The 16,252-nt window shown below is 45.0% G+C and overlaps 1 long non-coding RNA gene across 2 annotated transcripts; it reads right to left on the reverse strand.

The window, feature by feature from the left end:
* Positions 1-459: 459 nt before the first annotated feature.
* On the reverse strand, positions 460-14,852 carry LOC119846676. Of its 2 annotated transcripts, none has more exons than XR_005289939.2 (3): positions 14,723-14,852; positions 11,839-12,063; positions 460-3,161 (listed from the first exon to the last, which is right to left on the reverse strand). It is a non-coding gene; the product is annotated as an uncharacterized LOC119846676 (long non-coding RNA). The 2 variants fall into 2 exon arrangements; XR_006276676.1 differs by lacking the exon at positions 460-3,161 and adding an exon at positions 5,366-5,569.
* Positions 14,853-16,252: the final 1,400 nt, after the last annotated feature.

Genomic DNA, 16,252 nt, shown 5'->3' on the forward strand with positions numbered 1-16,252 from the left:
ACTCACAACTCTATCTGATTATATGCACCCAGTGTAAGATCTGCAAGGAAAGTCAGCCAGCACAGGTTAGCTGAATATGAACTCACCCAGGGGTGGTGACTCCCCAGCAGAGACCAGCTCAGCACAAATCCTGCAGGGACATAGGGAGCCCCCCTTTTAGGGCATCTGGGAGATCTGCTGCTTATAGGCTATAAGAACATAGGAATCGCCAGACTGGATCAGACCCAAGGTCTATCTAATCTAGTATCATGTCCCTGACAGTGGCCAGCAACAGATGCTTTGGAGGAAGATGCAAGAAATCCTGCAGCAGGCAGTTTTGGGATAACCTGTCCCCAGGAAAAGATTTTTTTCATCAAGTTAGAGTTGGTTTGTGCCTTGAAACATGGGGGTCTATATCCCAATCAGAACTCTTGGGGTTTTTTTATTCCCTTACTATTGTAAATAATAAATGACCACTCCTTTAAAAACAACTTTTTATACAGGCTAAGTTACAATAAAATGTTAACATACTACATTGTACATTATGTATTCCTTGTTCTGGATCAGGTTAATATTCAAAGAACCTGGCTAAAGGATTTGGCTTGCTGGCTGGGAAGCCGTCCTCTGAGTGCACTAAAAGAGGTGACCACATTTCTAAATAGCTATCTTCTTTTTGGTGTTTCTCTTGTGTACGTATTTGGTCTGAAAGCTTTTCCATTACAAGAACAGTCCATAATTTACTATACACAATTCCATAGGAGCAGGAGTCACATTTTCTCAATGCAATACTAAGTCTAGCTGCTAACAAATACAATATAAATTGATTCGTCATTCTGTTTAAAATGTAGACCCTTCATTGGAGTGGTACTGAAGCCTACTAAACTCTTAGCGTCAATGGTATCTTGTGGCAATGAGTTCCACATTCTAATTGAGTATGTGTGTCTGTGGGAAAAGCAAGATTCTAAACCAAGTTTCAGCTACAGCAAGTTCAGGGAGTAGGTAGGTTGCTTACACTAATGAACTAAGACCGCTCTAGTATCTTGGTACCAGCCAGCAAACACAGCATCCAATTCAGGAAACAGATGCATTTTGATAATGTTAGAATTGCAAGGTTTGTTAATAAGAAAATGACATTCCCCTCACCTTCCCTGAAAGTGACGTATCGGATGATGCTTTTTGGTCCATCCGGCTGAGAGCCGGTTGAAAATTTTTGACAAACTTTTTTCCAGTGAAAAATGCAGATTTGGAGATACTAAAATGTTTTGCCCATTTTTTGTCAGTGTCCCAAAATTGTTTCAGTTAAAAAAAAACCAAAAAACAAACCTGAAGAAGGAAAAAGGGCCCCGAAACTAAAATGTTTGATTTTTCAGTTCAAAATGACTTTTTGTTTTAAAAAAATCCTTTAATTTTATTTAAACAATTGAAAACATTTAAAAATGGTCAAAACTGACATGAAACACTTTTTTCAACTTAGAATAATGTTTTTTTCAACTTTTCAGTTCTCCAGAAATTTTGGAAAAATTTTATTAGGTTTGACCAGAAATGAATTTTTTCAACTATTTTTTGGAATTTCCCGTGAGCCAGAAAAAATGGTTATTCACCCAGCTCTACACCCAAAGCACTGGGGATGAAAGAACAACAGTGTTTTATTGCCACTATAAAAACCACTCTGCAGAGTCATCTCAAGAGATCCAGGCCCTCTGAAACGTAGCTTGCAATGTCACATACACACAACAGCACTGCCTACAGGTGAGGGAAGTTTGCTAGAAGTTTTTGATCAAGGCAGCATTTTTTCCACTGCAGTTCAATTACAATGTAAAATCAAGCACATTAGGCTGAGGCTCTCAGGAGCTATTAATTCTCAAGAAAAGGATAATGAATCTAATAAAATTAGATTTTCCTGCTCCCAGAGGGCCTATGTGAATTATACACAAGGTATAGACAGCTGTGGCCCCATTTAAATGCATCATGTAGGCCTGAGGCTGACAGTAGTGCATAGTATGTCATAGGGATTGGTAGTGGAAAATCTCTGATGCTTTCATATAGAATCTTCTTTGAGTGAGCAGTGAAACAAACATTCTTAATGCCTAGGAGACTAGAGATCAGAAGGGAATATAAGGTAGTATACATCAGCTGGGGGTCTCTGCTACTGTTCTAAGCAGCCAGAACCCACTATGAACCCCAGGAGCAACCTCAGCCAGTTATTGAATCTATCTACTGACATGGCCAGCCAGAGCACCACAGGATCTGAGCATTTGGAAATAAAGTGTTTAACTACAGTCACTAATTCGGAGCTGCAGACACACTCTGTGTTGAATAAGATATTTGTGACAAAGGCAGTGTGGGAGGAGCTCCAGCATCAGAGATTGTAAAGCAGCCACTGCCCAGCTGCACTACGGGGCTGACACTTAGAAGCAATGCTAGAAGTGAGTATCATTGAAGGGGCTGGGAGACAGGGCTCTTGAATCCTATCCTCAGCTTTGACACTGTGGGACCTGTAGTATGTCACTTCACTTTTCTGTGCCTCAGTTTCCCTAGCTGTAAAATTGGGGAAATGATTCCGACCTCTATCACAGGAGTGCCTGAAAGCTGTAATACTATGTGTAATGTGCATTAGATGGAAGGGGCAGGATCTAATTTTTGATGCACAATAACCTTCTTGTTATGCTGTAGGGACATGATCCAGTGCATATGACAGCCAAGACAGGGATCCTATCAGTTTCTATGTGGGTTAGATGAGACCCCTAGAGGCTCAGCCACAACTGGACAGACAAGCCCATTTCTGGTTCCTTGGGTTGGGGGGGAAGAGATAGTAAGCTCACCTGAGCTACTCAAAGGGCTTGATTGCCATCATTGCAAGCTTATGCTCTGGAGAAGCCAAAAACACCAGCTATGAGGCAGACCCAGCTCCTGCTCATGGGAGTATCTTTGGTGCCAGCCATTGCCATATGTAGGAATGTGAATCACATTGCCGTTACAAAACCGCTCTCTCTTTCCTCTTTTTCTCTCACGCCGAATCTTTGGACTTGGCCGGATGCTCAGTAGCTGCTGGGAAGCCAGCTCTGCTCCCTGGCCCTGGCTCCTCACGTACTCCTGGGTCCTGACTGGTTTGCGGGAACGAAGATTAATGACGGCTGCTCAGTGCCTTCTGATCCACTTCATAGCACCATCTGTTGCGTGTGCTGGGGAAGGGATTACAAACCAAGAGGAGTGAAGAGAAGACACCAGGTTAGAAAGGGAGAATGGAATAAAACAAGCCTTCCCCTAACCATCAGACCTTACCCATACTATGAAAATAGAAAGCATTCCCCAGGCAAAAAGTGTTGTCAAGACAGAGACAAGGCTGAGACTTTGCCCCTAAAATCTCCACTGGGCAAAATGATGCAGCCTCTGCTCAGACCCCATCCTCTCACCCCCAGTGGCGGCCAGCAAAATGGAGGTTGCCTCCTTGGTAATAGAATCAGAGAGCTGACGTTTATACAAGACAAGGAGGACATCCGGACAGCCTCTGGGAGGTTCTAACTAGAGCTGATCCAAACAATTTTTGGAAACAAAATTGGGTTTTTGATTAAATTAACATTTTTGGCCAGGAAACATTCATTTTGGTCAACATTTTTCAGGCATTCCTTGAAAAACAAAACACTGGAGAAAAAAATTCCAGTTTTCAACAACTGGAAACCAGCACTTTTGGCAGAAACCTGAAAAATTGTCTGACAGATTTTCATTTGCTTTGAAATTTTATAAGACAAATAAAACACAGGTCCCAATGAGTTCTAGCTCTCCCACCCACCTCCTCTTCCTGGCACATCCCAGACTGACCCATGTAAACTTTAATCATGTTGGGTAGCCTATGGAAATTTAAGCATTATCTTAGGCAAGATGCTTGTCACAATGATAGCTACCTGCTGCTGTGGCCTCTAAATGCCCCCATACAATTCATACCCACCCAGCTATTCTGTGTTCTGTGGGTGGAGAAGATATGAATGATATGAGTTATGACCTATTTGGGGAGGGTGCTTGGGGCATGGTAGAACCTGGAGCTCCTATGTGTAGGATGGGACACAGATGAGGTTCTGTTCCAGATCAGAATCTATAAAGATGGTGATCATCAATTATCTGCAGAGGGCTGAGTGTTGTATCCCGGTCTCAATATAAATACACGGTAGGGGGTATGCGTGAACAATCCAGACTTACTATTGGGCCGGCACATTGCTCTCATACAGACATGTATTGTGGATGGCTTTGACTGGGTGTCTGAAAATTCGCCCTGAGAAATGTGGTGTATTGAAGAGCAGTAGCCACTCAGAGAGAGGCACAATAAGAATCTGTCAGTATCAGAAGGGTGACAACACTAAAGAGAGAGAGATGCTGTACAGGGTGAGTCAGAGAGTGAGAGTGTGAGTGTGGTCTGACTAGGAGTAACAGTCAGAAGTGAAGAAGGAAACAATTTAGTCTGGATATAAAGAAAGATTCATAGATTGGCCAGAAGGGACCATTAAATCATCTAGTTTGACTTCCCGTATAGCACTGGCAATAGATTTCACCTAATTAATGCTGTATTGAGCCCAAAGCATAACTTCCAGAAAATCATCTCTGTTTCTGATTTGAAGACTTCAAGAAATGGAGAATCTGCCGCTTCCCTTGATCATTTGGTCCAAGGATTGATCACCCTCACTGGTAAAACCAGAGATTCCGTTTAGAAATAAGGCACATATTTAAAAACATCCACCCATTACTTCTTGTTATGACTGTCTCTGCTAGACTGAAGAGCCCTTTAATAGCCTGTATTTTTACTCTGTGAAATCATGGTACCCAACAAAGAGGCCAGATCTTTTTGACAAGGTAAACAGATTTAGCTCCTTTAGTGTCTCACTGGTGGGCATTTTCTCCAGTTTTTGAATAATTTTTCTGGCTCTACTCTGCAACCTCTCAAAATTTTTAACATCCTTTTAAAAATGCAGACACTACAATAGGGCATAGAATTATCTCTGAACAATGTCTGTGGCTTGGCGTTCCATCTCCTGGATCACTTAAGACTAGCCAGGAGACAATGCTAGAATATGCATTGTAGGCTACAGCTCAGCACAGGCCATCCTCCCTTCCAGAGTGGGGCGGACAAGATGGGACGCCAAAAGATCTTTTGTATGTTTAACTATTATGATCCTGTGTTAAAACATGGACGGTTTCCCCTTGGGTCTAGTAGAAAATGTGGACAGCATTATGATGGGCCCACAGAGAGTGCTTGATTAAAATGTAGACAATGTCTGGTTGGTCCAAGGTAAAATGTAGCCTGTACTCTAGTCTGTCTGGTAGGAAAGTAAACAAATTCTGGCCAGTCTAATATCAGCTGTAGCTATTGCTCTGGTCAGTCCAATATAAGATGCAGTAATTGTTCTAGTCGGTCCAATGTAATGTGCAGACAATGTTCCAATGAGCCCAATATAAATGTAGGCAGAGTTGCAGACAGTCCAGTATACAGGGAGGCAGCACTCCAGTCAGTACAATATACACATAGGTTGAGCTCCAGTCAGTCCAATATCTATATAGGCAGCACTGCAGGGTTTGGGAATCGTAGTTAACGAGTAACCTACTGGAAATGTAGAATGAGAAAGAAAGTGGGTTATTTCCCTCCTGCAATAACCAGTTCTGGGGGGTCTGGGCATAAGCGAACAGAATGCAGCATGCGTATGAGCAAGAGGTATATAAACAGAGAATTCTTTGATCCTGAAGCACTGAATCTCTGTGATATAGGATATATCAGCACAGAGGCTAATAAAACAGTGAGAGATCAGAGGGCCAATTTCAGGAATTCCTGCCCTAGGAACAGAAGAATTCTGATCTAAATCAGACATGAGGGAGGTGTGTGTGTGGGGAAGGGGGGGCGTCATTCCAGCAAACAATTAAAATCTGGAGATTAGTGCCTGCCAGGTCTCAGCACGAGTCTGGAGAGCTAGGTAACCTCCATATCAATATATCTTTATGAGAGCATTTACCTCCTGGTGCTTCAGATGTTCTCCAGACACTCTGAGAAATATATATTAAGAAGTAAATAATTTGTGCTATTCCAAACAAATGAGCCCCCCCCCAACCCCCATCCTGAGATCAGAGCTGTGGGCATTTTAACTGGAGAAGCATTGGGTTTTGTGATATTCATGGCGGAATTGCCTGTAAATATCACCACAAGCCTTGGGGAGATTGGCTGAAGGGATGGTGGCCATGCCAGCATTTGATGGAGCTGGCTAGCACTGTAGCAAACGTATCAGTGTGGATCTTTTCGGGTGGGAAACCTGATTTTTCCTGGTGTGATACAATTGGTTATTGATACACACAGCCTCCTGTTTGTTCTTGTGGGTGAACTGTGCAGCCGATGAGCTGCAGGAAGGCTACAAGTTGACCAGAGGTGCTCAGTGAGCTATGCAATGGACAGGGGGTGGGGGAAGAGAGAAAGGGGGTAGGACAGAGCAGAATTAGGGGACTAATTGCCTGTGACACTGAACAAACTGTTTGGATGATTGAAACATGCAGTGAAAATTTAGCCCTGCCATGCTGATATCTATGGAGAGAGAGCACATTGCATTGTCCCTTTATGTTCACGTTTCCCCAATGAAATTCATGCTGTAACTTTAGTGATACTAAGCAGGCAACAATAGACGCTTGGGGTGGGAGCGCGGAGGATCTTGGCATTATCTCTTCTACAGATGTTCACAGCTGTATTAATGCCCAATGACTGGTACACTGAGCCCTACAGGAAACTGACAATCACTTGGAATCTGAATCCTTAGAAGACAAGTGGAAGGGATCTACCTGGGGGAATGCCAGGGGGACAATGCCTTGGGCTCAGTCCCTCTAGCCACTGGGTGGCACTGTTGGTTCAGAAGAATCCGGTGGGAGCAGTATTGATCTGGGAGTTAAAAAGGTGATCAGCTTCCAGTGACAGAGGTTCTGAAATGGCACTTTTGCCAGCTTAATAAGTCACTTCTGCTGACTCTTTCTGTCACTGATAAAAGGCACATTTTATGCAACTGTATGGAGTAAAGAATGGCATACGAAGCTTCAGTTTAGTGTTGTCTCCTAAGAATCGTATGGTACTGGATCATCACTAATTTAGAGACAACGCCCCCACAAACCAAATTCATTTGGGAGGGATTACGCTCCTGATAGTCACTCCAGCCTATGCACAGAAACTAAGTGCTGAAGCTAAATTTCCTTCCTTTCTCTTGGATATTTCATACCATAACAGGACTCCTTATTCAGTTCTTCTGAGATGCTCTCCAGATAAAGATGTGTGTCAGGGCATATGTCACATGGTTTGGACAAGATAACATAAGAACGGCCAGACTGGGTCAGACCTATGGTCCATCTAGCCCAGTATCCTGTCTTCCAAAAGTGGTCAGTGTCAAAGGAAATGAACAGAACAGGGCAATCATCAAGTGATCCATCCTGTCATCCAGTCCCAGATTCCAGCAGTCAGAGGTTTAGGAACACCCAGAGCATGGGGTTGTGTTCTTGACCATCTTGGCTAATAGCTATTGATGCACCAATCCTTCAGGACCTCACCTAATTCTTTTTTGAACCCAGTTATGCTTTTGCAGTTCACAAAGTCCCCTGACAATGAAGTTCACAGGCTGACTGTGCGTTGTGGGAAGAAGTACTTCCTTATGTTTGTTTTAAACCTGCTGCCCTCTGAAATTAATAGGCAACCCCTGGTTCTTGTGTTCTGAGAAGGGGTAAATTACACTTTTTATTTATCTGAGTTCCTTTAGAACTCTTGGGTGAATACCTTCTGGTCCTGATGACTTCTTACTATTTAATTTATCAGTTTATTCCAAAACCTCTTCTACTGACACCTCCATTTGGGACAGATCCTCAGATTTGTCATCTAAAAAAAATGGCTCAGGTGTGGGAATCTCCCTCATATCCTCTGCGGTAAAGACTGATGCAAAGAATTCATTTAACTTCTTCACAACAGCCTTGTCTTTCTTGAATGACAATCACTTTAAAGCCCTAGGCAAACTGCTAGTCCACCTCAGTCATTCAAAGGAGTCTTTCTGCAGTCTATAATAAGGACAATCTAGGCTCTGTCAGGTTGCTGGCAGGAGAAAAGCAGATCACACCTGGGACCAGCTCGTACATTAACCCTCCATTTCTACAATCACTAGAGGATCTCATGTGCACCAGCTGGGAGTTCTTCTGCAAGGTTCCTCCGCTGGCTTTACTAGCAGGAGGTACTCTAAGTGCTTTGCAATCATCAGTGAATGGAAACTTTTGTGTGACCCCTCCCACCCCCATACCATTGAGGCCCTTGTTACAAGCACCAGACTTTATCTCATGACTTGAGCAGATTCTTGGTTCTGAGCCCATCAATGCTACTAACTAAATGGCCAGTGGGACCCCATGGGGCAAAGTCTGCTGCCTACTTAGCACTGCCTACCCTTACTGCCCCAGGACGAGCACACCGAGGCAGGGCTCCCACAGGTGACAGTCCCTGGGATTGTTCTTGGAGTCAAGAGGAGATTTTGTTTTATTGGCTTCCATGGGAGCAAGATTGAGCCCACCAAGAAGCTAATTTCTAACATCAATTATCACCACAATCTCAATGAAAGCACCTTGTTTTTTCATAGTTTTCTTTTTGAGTCGATTCCTTGCTGGGCTTAAAACCCCAGAGGCCTCTACTCATCCCAAGAATAGGAGCGGGAAAGGCAGCAGGGAAGCAAGCCTCGTCCATTCTTTCCTTTCTTTTCAACGTGCCTCACCCCGGGCTGCAGAGACCTCCTTGTTGAGGTCAGAAGGGAGTTCAGTCACCATGGCTTACTCAGGAAGACTGTGGTCTCTCTGCTGAGACTGCTAACAAGAGGGGGTCAGTTAGTGCTAGTGGAGATCTGGACACCCATTCCAGTAGGAAATTGACTGAGTCCCCAGATTATTTTGCAAGGCATACACCAAAGAGAATGCATGGTGGGTACATTTTTTGGACAACCTTGCAGTGTGTACCCCAGAAGCAGTCATTTTCAGACACTCCCGGCCCTTGCTGGCTGGTGGTATGGGGATAGGTGTTTTGTTTTGGAGCTCTGTTTTTGCACAGACTCCGGAGTCGCTTCTGTATGTTACTGGCGTGGGCTTTATGATTGCACGGACTGAGATACTAAAGAATCCTGTGTTTTCAAAAGACAGAATCCACGTTTTTGAAGCATGTTACATCTGGCAAGCCAGCAGGAAGGGTTGTGAGCTGCTGGTTCCTGAAGTGGGAAAACAACCCTCCCCAGCGAGCAGAACCTAGAGTCCAATATAGCCAGCAAATGGAACTGGGAGCATGGCAGGGGATATGCAGAACACAGGAAGCAAAGATGGTTGAGGCGAAGTTGGAAAGTCTATGTTGACAGCTAGAGGGGCAGTTTTACCAGCTACGGGGTGAAGATGTCCTTATTTGTGACCACTTTAAACATTTCAGGAGAGAATCAAAGTAGAGTTATAAGAAAGACCCGGTAAGCTCTAATTAGGTGCATTAATCAGAACTTAGACAGTGAGGATGTTGCTAATTTGGAAGATCAGGTCATGCCTCCATTGCTGGACCCAAGGGACGGGATGGAGCAGATAGGGAACAACCACTCCTAGGGAACAAAATAGTAGAGAATCCAACCCCAGTGGGAGAAATGACAGTAGGATGAGCTCTGCACTATGCAATCTTTCTTTAGCAGGAGCATAGTGACAGGACAGACTGGAGGTTTGAACTGGAAGGATGGATTGAGTTTGGCCCATCAAATAGAAACAGGACTACGAAGGAGCTAAGGAAGGCAGTGGTCACAGCAATTTTAGCTGGAACAAATCTTTGGAGCTACATGGAAGGAAATAGTACCATGACATTACTAAATTTTGATATCCTACTGTCCTAAATTTTGAGATCCTCTATCATAATCTTGCCAGTGCAGCCCAGAGTCCCCTAGACGCAGTCCCTAGTTTTCGAGGAGCAGGACTGTTCTGACAGTTCAGCAGATGATATACAGATTCAATTCCTTAATCTTCAAGGCCAGAATAAAATTGTGCCTGGTAACATTGGTGAACAACATCTGGAGGGCAGTCAGACTAATCAACTCAATAAATCCAGATGCTGATGCCTAGTGTCCAGCTACTGCAAATGACTCCCAGACTGCTGGTGATTCTGCTGGAAGTGCCAAGGTATCACATGGCTATGGGTCAAAGGAATCAGTGCCAGCAAAGGGACTCCAGGAATCAGTGCCAGCAACACTAATAGTCAGCGGCCCATCAGGATGAGTAAAGAATGGGGGATATTCATTTATGATCAGCTTGGGACACCATATTACCAATATAGGAACCCACAGACCAATTTGGTGAGTCTCTCTGAGTTTGTCTCTCCAGTGTACCAGTCACTAGAATATTTAGTGCCAGTACATTTAGTTTCAACAGTAAATACCCCAAGATTAATTGCTTAAGAGATCCTGTCATATTTAAATGGTTAATCTGAAATATAGGCATATCTCAGTCATTACACAATACATTTATGATGCAAAATCAAACTCATGACCCTAAATGTCTTGGTTCTTGGGCAGTGGAGGATTTGTTCATGCTGGAACCAAGTAAAAGTTTTATAACCAAGAAACAGTTACCTTTAATGCTGAAATGTTGGGACGACATTTAAAGTTGCAGGTGGCAAGGGTATGAAAGGCCTACACAAAAGGGAGTGCATAGAGACACAAAAGGGAGTGCCCAGGAGTTCAACCTTTTGGTCACCCCTCCCAGTATGTTCCCCAGAGGGGGGTCATTTTTAAACACTCAACCCCCTTGTTGGCTGGGGTTGCGGTGGTTTGTGAGAGACATTTTGTTTGGGGCTCTGTTTTCGCACAGAACTCCAAGTCTGCTCCGTGTTACAAGCGTGTCCTGTTTATACGGACTGAGATAATATAGAAGCCCATGTTTCCATGTTTTGAAGTGTGTTACAATTTCACACAGCCCAGTGAATAGCTATCAGATGGGTAGCAACTTTCAGACACGACTGACCTAGTTCAGATGTATGCGGGTGAACCAGCTATGCTATAAAGGCTGGTGTTCCAGCAAGCAAAGCTGCCCCACATCCCATAGGGCACTATGTCAGGCCACAGTTGTTGCTGACTCCCAGACAGAGACAGGGACCAGCTGTAGTGTCTGAGACAGAGACTGTAGCCAGGCTGGGCTACAGCAGCCCTAGGGCTGTGCTTACATCATACATTATTCCTTGTTGCTAAATAAATGTTATCTGGAAACCTGCCTCAGTGATCCCTGAAATACTACATTGGAGGAGGCAGGCTCCCCCGCCCAGGCCTCTCCACTACCCGGACGTCTCACACTCCCCTGCTCTCCAACAGTGCTTAAAGCACCTGATAATGGGCATGTCTACTCCGCAATTAGACACCAGTGGCTGTCCCAAGCCAGCTGACTTGGGCTAAAGGACTTAGGTGAAAGGGCAGTAGATGTTGGGGCCCAAGAGCTCTGGGGCTGTCCCACCTTGCAAGGTCCTAGAGCCTGAGCATCTGTACAGCAATTCAACAGCCCCTTAGCCCTAGTCTGCTGGCAAAGGCCAGCCACAGTCGTCTAACTGCAGTGTAGACATACCCAATAATTCATAGCCAGTAGGGTTCCTCATGGATATCCAGTTGTCTGATCTCCAGCATAGCACAGGCTGGTGATTGCTGCATATAGCCCCATAGCTTGTGACCGATTTTAAGCATCCAGTTGATGGTGGATGCAGCACATCCCTTGATAAGCTGTGCCAGTGGATAATTGCCCTCACTTAAAAATTGGCACCTTATTTTCACTTTGAACGTTTATGTCTCCAGTTCCCAGCCCCTGGATCTTGGAATGACTCACTTGATTTATTTCTCGGTTACATCTTTCCTGGGTCCTCCGCAAATATCCGATGCATCTAAACATGTGAACACCATCAGCAAAAACAATCCCCCGAACTCATAAGAGGGCCAAAGTCATTCCTGTCCTGCAGCTCTGCTCTGCCAGTGTGTCTAGGAGTGAATTTTCATGATGCAGATCTCCCTGAGGTGTGTGAAGGTGCTGACAGACTCTTTGGGAGTAGCAGTGCTGTGGAATAGAAAGCATTACTGTAATTTGAATGCCATCATGGCGAGGTACGGACATGCCAGCAATTTAAGAAAGGTCAACGCTACGTGGGACTGATTACATCTGCAGAGAAGAAAGCATGGGGTGAGAGAGAGGAACAAGCATGAAGCCTCAGCTGCTCTTCCACTGGGTTTCAGTCCTAGCAAGTTGGGTTGCTAGCAGTAACGGTGCTGACGTAAGATAGAGCTGTCAGGCATTTGACTTGGCATCCCGGAAGATTTCGGTTAAGAAGTTAGGACAATACAAGTTCAGCCTGGCATGCACAGGTGAATGGGGCAGTCTGAAAGAAGGCATGGATTTGGGCATGGGCGAAGGAAACCACGGGAGAACAGTCAGGGGTGAGACTTGCATGGAGCCCAGGAAGGTGAAAAGTGTGGTGGAGAGGGGAGGGAACTCAGATGGCAGACACCTGTCTGCACCAAATGCCCCTTCTCAGCATCTGGCATGCCTCTCTGGCTGGGGGAAAGTCCCATTGCAAGACGAGTGGCTGCAGAGGGGAAAGGGAGCATTTTGGATCTGATGGGTGCAGGAAGGAGTTTGGCTTCATGGATTTTCAAGTCAGGGCCCTTTATGAGGCAGGATTATTCCTTGGGGGTCACTCAGTCATTATTCCCTTTGAACCCAGCATCTGGATTCTTAGTCATCTTTTTTCTATTTTTCTTCCCAGTCAACTTGCCCTTGGAACTGTTGGAGCATGGCTGTGCGTCCACCAGCATTATGGGTATGTAAATGGCATACGGAAGTTATCATTACTCACTGCTGCTGCTACAATGACTGCAACATGCTGTCATACAACTGTCTGCATCCTCCCAGACAATGAGCCAGACAATTACCTCTGGCTGCTAAGACTGCACTGCCAGCCCTGAAATTCTCTGGTGCATTGCAGGGGCTTCGGACCCTCAGGCTCTGAGCTCCTTCTCTGACTCATTGCATGGCTGCTCTGTTCAGGAGTGAAGTGCAGCTGGGGGACAGGGAGCTATGGAAAATATCAACAAGAGTCGGGCTTTGCTTTTCACTCCTCTTTCAGGTCTGAGCTGATTAATGCAAAAGGGAAATGCCTGAGAAACACCAAGCAAAAGATGAACTGCAAAGAGAATAGGAAATGACATCTCCTTGAATTGTGCTCTGTAGGCTTGCTGCTTGCCATCCCTTAGTGTCGATCTGAAGGTCCCTTTGCAGGTGGATGGAAGGAGGGGGAATTTTGCATGGGACCCGACTAACAGAATGATGCTGACAGAGTCCGAGCAAGAGATGGCTCCCTGGAACAGAAGGAGGGAGAGAGAGATGGATGGAAAGACTTTATGTGAGATCAGCAAATGAAAAGTCAACCACTTGACCCACTCTGAACTTATTTCAGATCCATCAGGCATTGAGAAAATTGAGATCATAACTCAGACTGCTTCTATTGGTCGCATTACCATTTCCATTACACTGGGCTGTTTATCTTAATTGGGCCTCCACCTGTCTTGGGACTAATTGCCAAGTCATGCTGGCCCTAAATTAAGGAACCAGAGTTTTTTTGTTTTTTGTTTTTTTTTTTCTTTTCAACTACCTGAAAGTCCAACTCCAGGCCACATTTCTCCAAGGGCTGCCTATCTTCCAAGGCAAGTTATGTATTGAATACCACACCCACATCAACCCATCTTGTTATTAGTGTGATTATTTGTATTACAGACTGTCTAGAGGCTCTATGACACCAAACAATGGGCTCCGCCCTGAGGAGCTCACACTCTACAAAGACAAAGGAAGGGTTTTTATCTCCACTTCACAGAACTGAGGCACTCAGGGATTCAGTGTCTCACCCCAGGTACCACAGGAGAGGGTAGCAGAGCCAGGAACTAAACTCAGATCTCCCCTGAATCCCAGTCCAGTGCCTCAACCATGAGACCATCCTGCCTGATAACAATGGGTAAAAATTTCCATGATGCCTAAGTGGTTTAGGGGGCCTACTCTGTCAGTCTGCTTAAATTTCATGCAGATGTGCCACATCACCTTCCATGTATCTTTTTAAATATAAGCATCAATCTTGTAGGCGACACAGAAAAAGGTGGGTTTGCAGGAGGGATTTGCAGGAGAGGGGAGCAGTTTGGGGAACAAAAGGTTGCGGGTCATTCTTGTCAGAAGTAGCAGTGCAAGAAAACCTGTGGTTTGGCACAACTGTGACTAAACACAACGAAGTTATTTCTCTCCTCTCCTTGGACTCACTTTTAATTCCTTTCTCCCCAGCAGAGAACAAAACAGCAGGCATACCTGGCTGGCAACGTGTGTGCTCTAGTGGCTGCTCCAATAGATGCTAATAGCCTACTATAGCTGCCTGCTAACGATGACCCAAACAGTGGATTTGTTAAAAAAAAAATCTTATGGGAGGATGCTACCTAAGGATGCAGCCAGGATAGTGTGGAATGAGGGACTTGGTCCCACCCACTTCCCCTCCCCACAAGGGACCCTCTCCATCCCTGGCTCTAAACCCACATCCTGCAAAGCTGCCTGATACTTGGTTCATGGTATTTTTTTGTGAGCCTACATTGCTTCCTGACGCTCCTTTTGCCAGAGGATTCTCTGAGGCTTTTCTGCCCATTTCTTACACTGTGTATAGATCGGCTGACTATTAAATCAATACCTGGCAGTTTAATACAGCTGATATTTATTAGCCGAAATCCAAATGCCGCAGGTAGGAGAGGAGATATCCAAAGACAGAAGATCCATCTCTGCTGCCTTGCCATGGACCCTGGCAAGGTAAAGGGAACTCTAGAACCAGAAAAACACAATGGAATTTGTGGCCAGCTCAGCGGGTCTTATTCATGTTGGTAAACAATAAAGATAGATATGGCCCCATTTATTTGTTTGCATGTTTCCGGACCTTTGCTAAATGGTGGTATACCAGTTGAATGCAGTGTTAGGGCTTTCTGCCTGCACTACACTTCAGTCTGCAGCCTCCTGCAGAATAAAACAAAGCATGGGAAGAAGAGGAATTCTGAGCGACCAAAGGGGATGGCTACACAGAGGATTTTTTTTTTTTAAATTGTGAGTTAATTTATTGCCAGTTAACTCCAGGTAATTAACGCACCTATAACGGCTCATCTAAAACAAAAATCTGGGGAGTGTCCAGGCCACACACATTTGTAGCATCAGTCTAGGATTTGTCTACACATAAAAATTAGTTTGAAATAAGCTGGAGTGTGAATTTAAAACGGATTAACTACTGATTAACTCCACGTGTGGTCACTCTGAATTGGCTTAATCCACCAGAAACTAAGCCAAATTAAGGCCACTTTAAATTCTGAATGAGAGGGTCCATGCAGGGGTTTACTATAGTTTAACTGATCTGGATAACCCCTGTAGACAAGCCTCTAGACTCAGATGCCCTGTCTATTACATGAGCTGCAGTGCCTAGATCCTGCCTGAGATGAACTAAGTCACTTCCGCACAATTTATTGCTCATATCATTAATCAAGTGCCTCCCCTCAGTCTCAGAACGTCAGCAGGGCCTGTCAGGCAGCCATGCCACGCAGGATGCTGTAATGACTTGCGTCATGTCTAGACAGCTAATAAAAAGCCATTCTGCTCGCTGAGCCAGCAGCACCAGTCGGGCTCAGACACACACAGAACCCTGGGTACTAAGAGGTCGCTTGGAAGGGAGTACGTATGTAAACAAGCCAATGAGATCAATGCAGTTCGCAATTGCAAGCATCCTGCTGCCAATGGGATGTCGTCATCTCCTAGCAGTCAGATTCCTGGCCAGGGCAAGATTCTTAGGCACAGATCACATGCAAATCCAGTTACAAGAGGTATCTTTCTTCATCAGATAGTGTCCCACTCAGGGCTAACGGAGAGTCTCCCATCGGCTGGTTTTCAACCGCATGTGTGTCCAGAGGGGAGCATGAAGGGGGATTCATCACACACTTCTCTCTGCCTCCCTCTGCCCAATCAGCAGGCTTTAGGACTGTATGTGTGCAGAATACACCAGCATAGAGGGGCCAGAAACGGCTCCATTGTTAATGGCAGTCAAACTCCTCCAAGCAGAAGTAGCTGGAGGGGGCCCACCCCTCCCAGGACTTTCGGTATTGTGTTTGAGCTGGAGAATGGCATGCTCATTGGGCCCCATGCAGTGGTTAAAGCGATGTATGGGACTCCATGTTTCTTGTACACT

The sequence above is a fragment of the Dermochelys coriacea genome, chromosome 22 (assembly GCF_009764565.3).
Source record: "Dermochelys coriacea isolate rDerCor1 chromosome 22, rDerCor1.pri.v4, whole genome shotgun sequence".
In the NCBI taxonomy this organism is placed as follows: Eukaryota; Metazoa; Chordata; order Testudines; family Dermochelyidae; genus Dermochelys; species Dermochelys coriacea.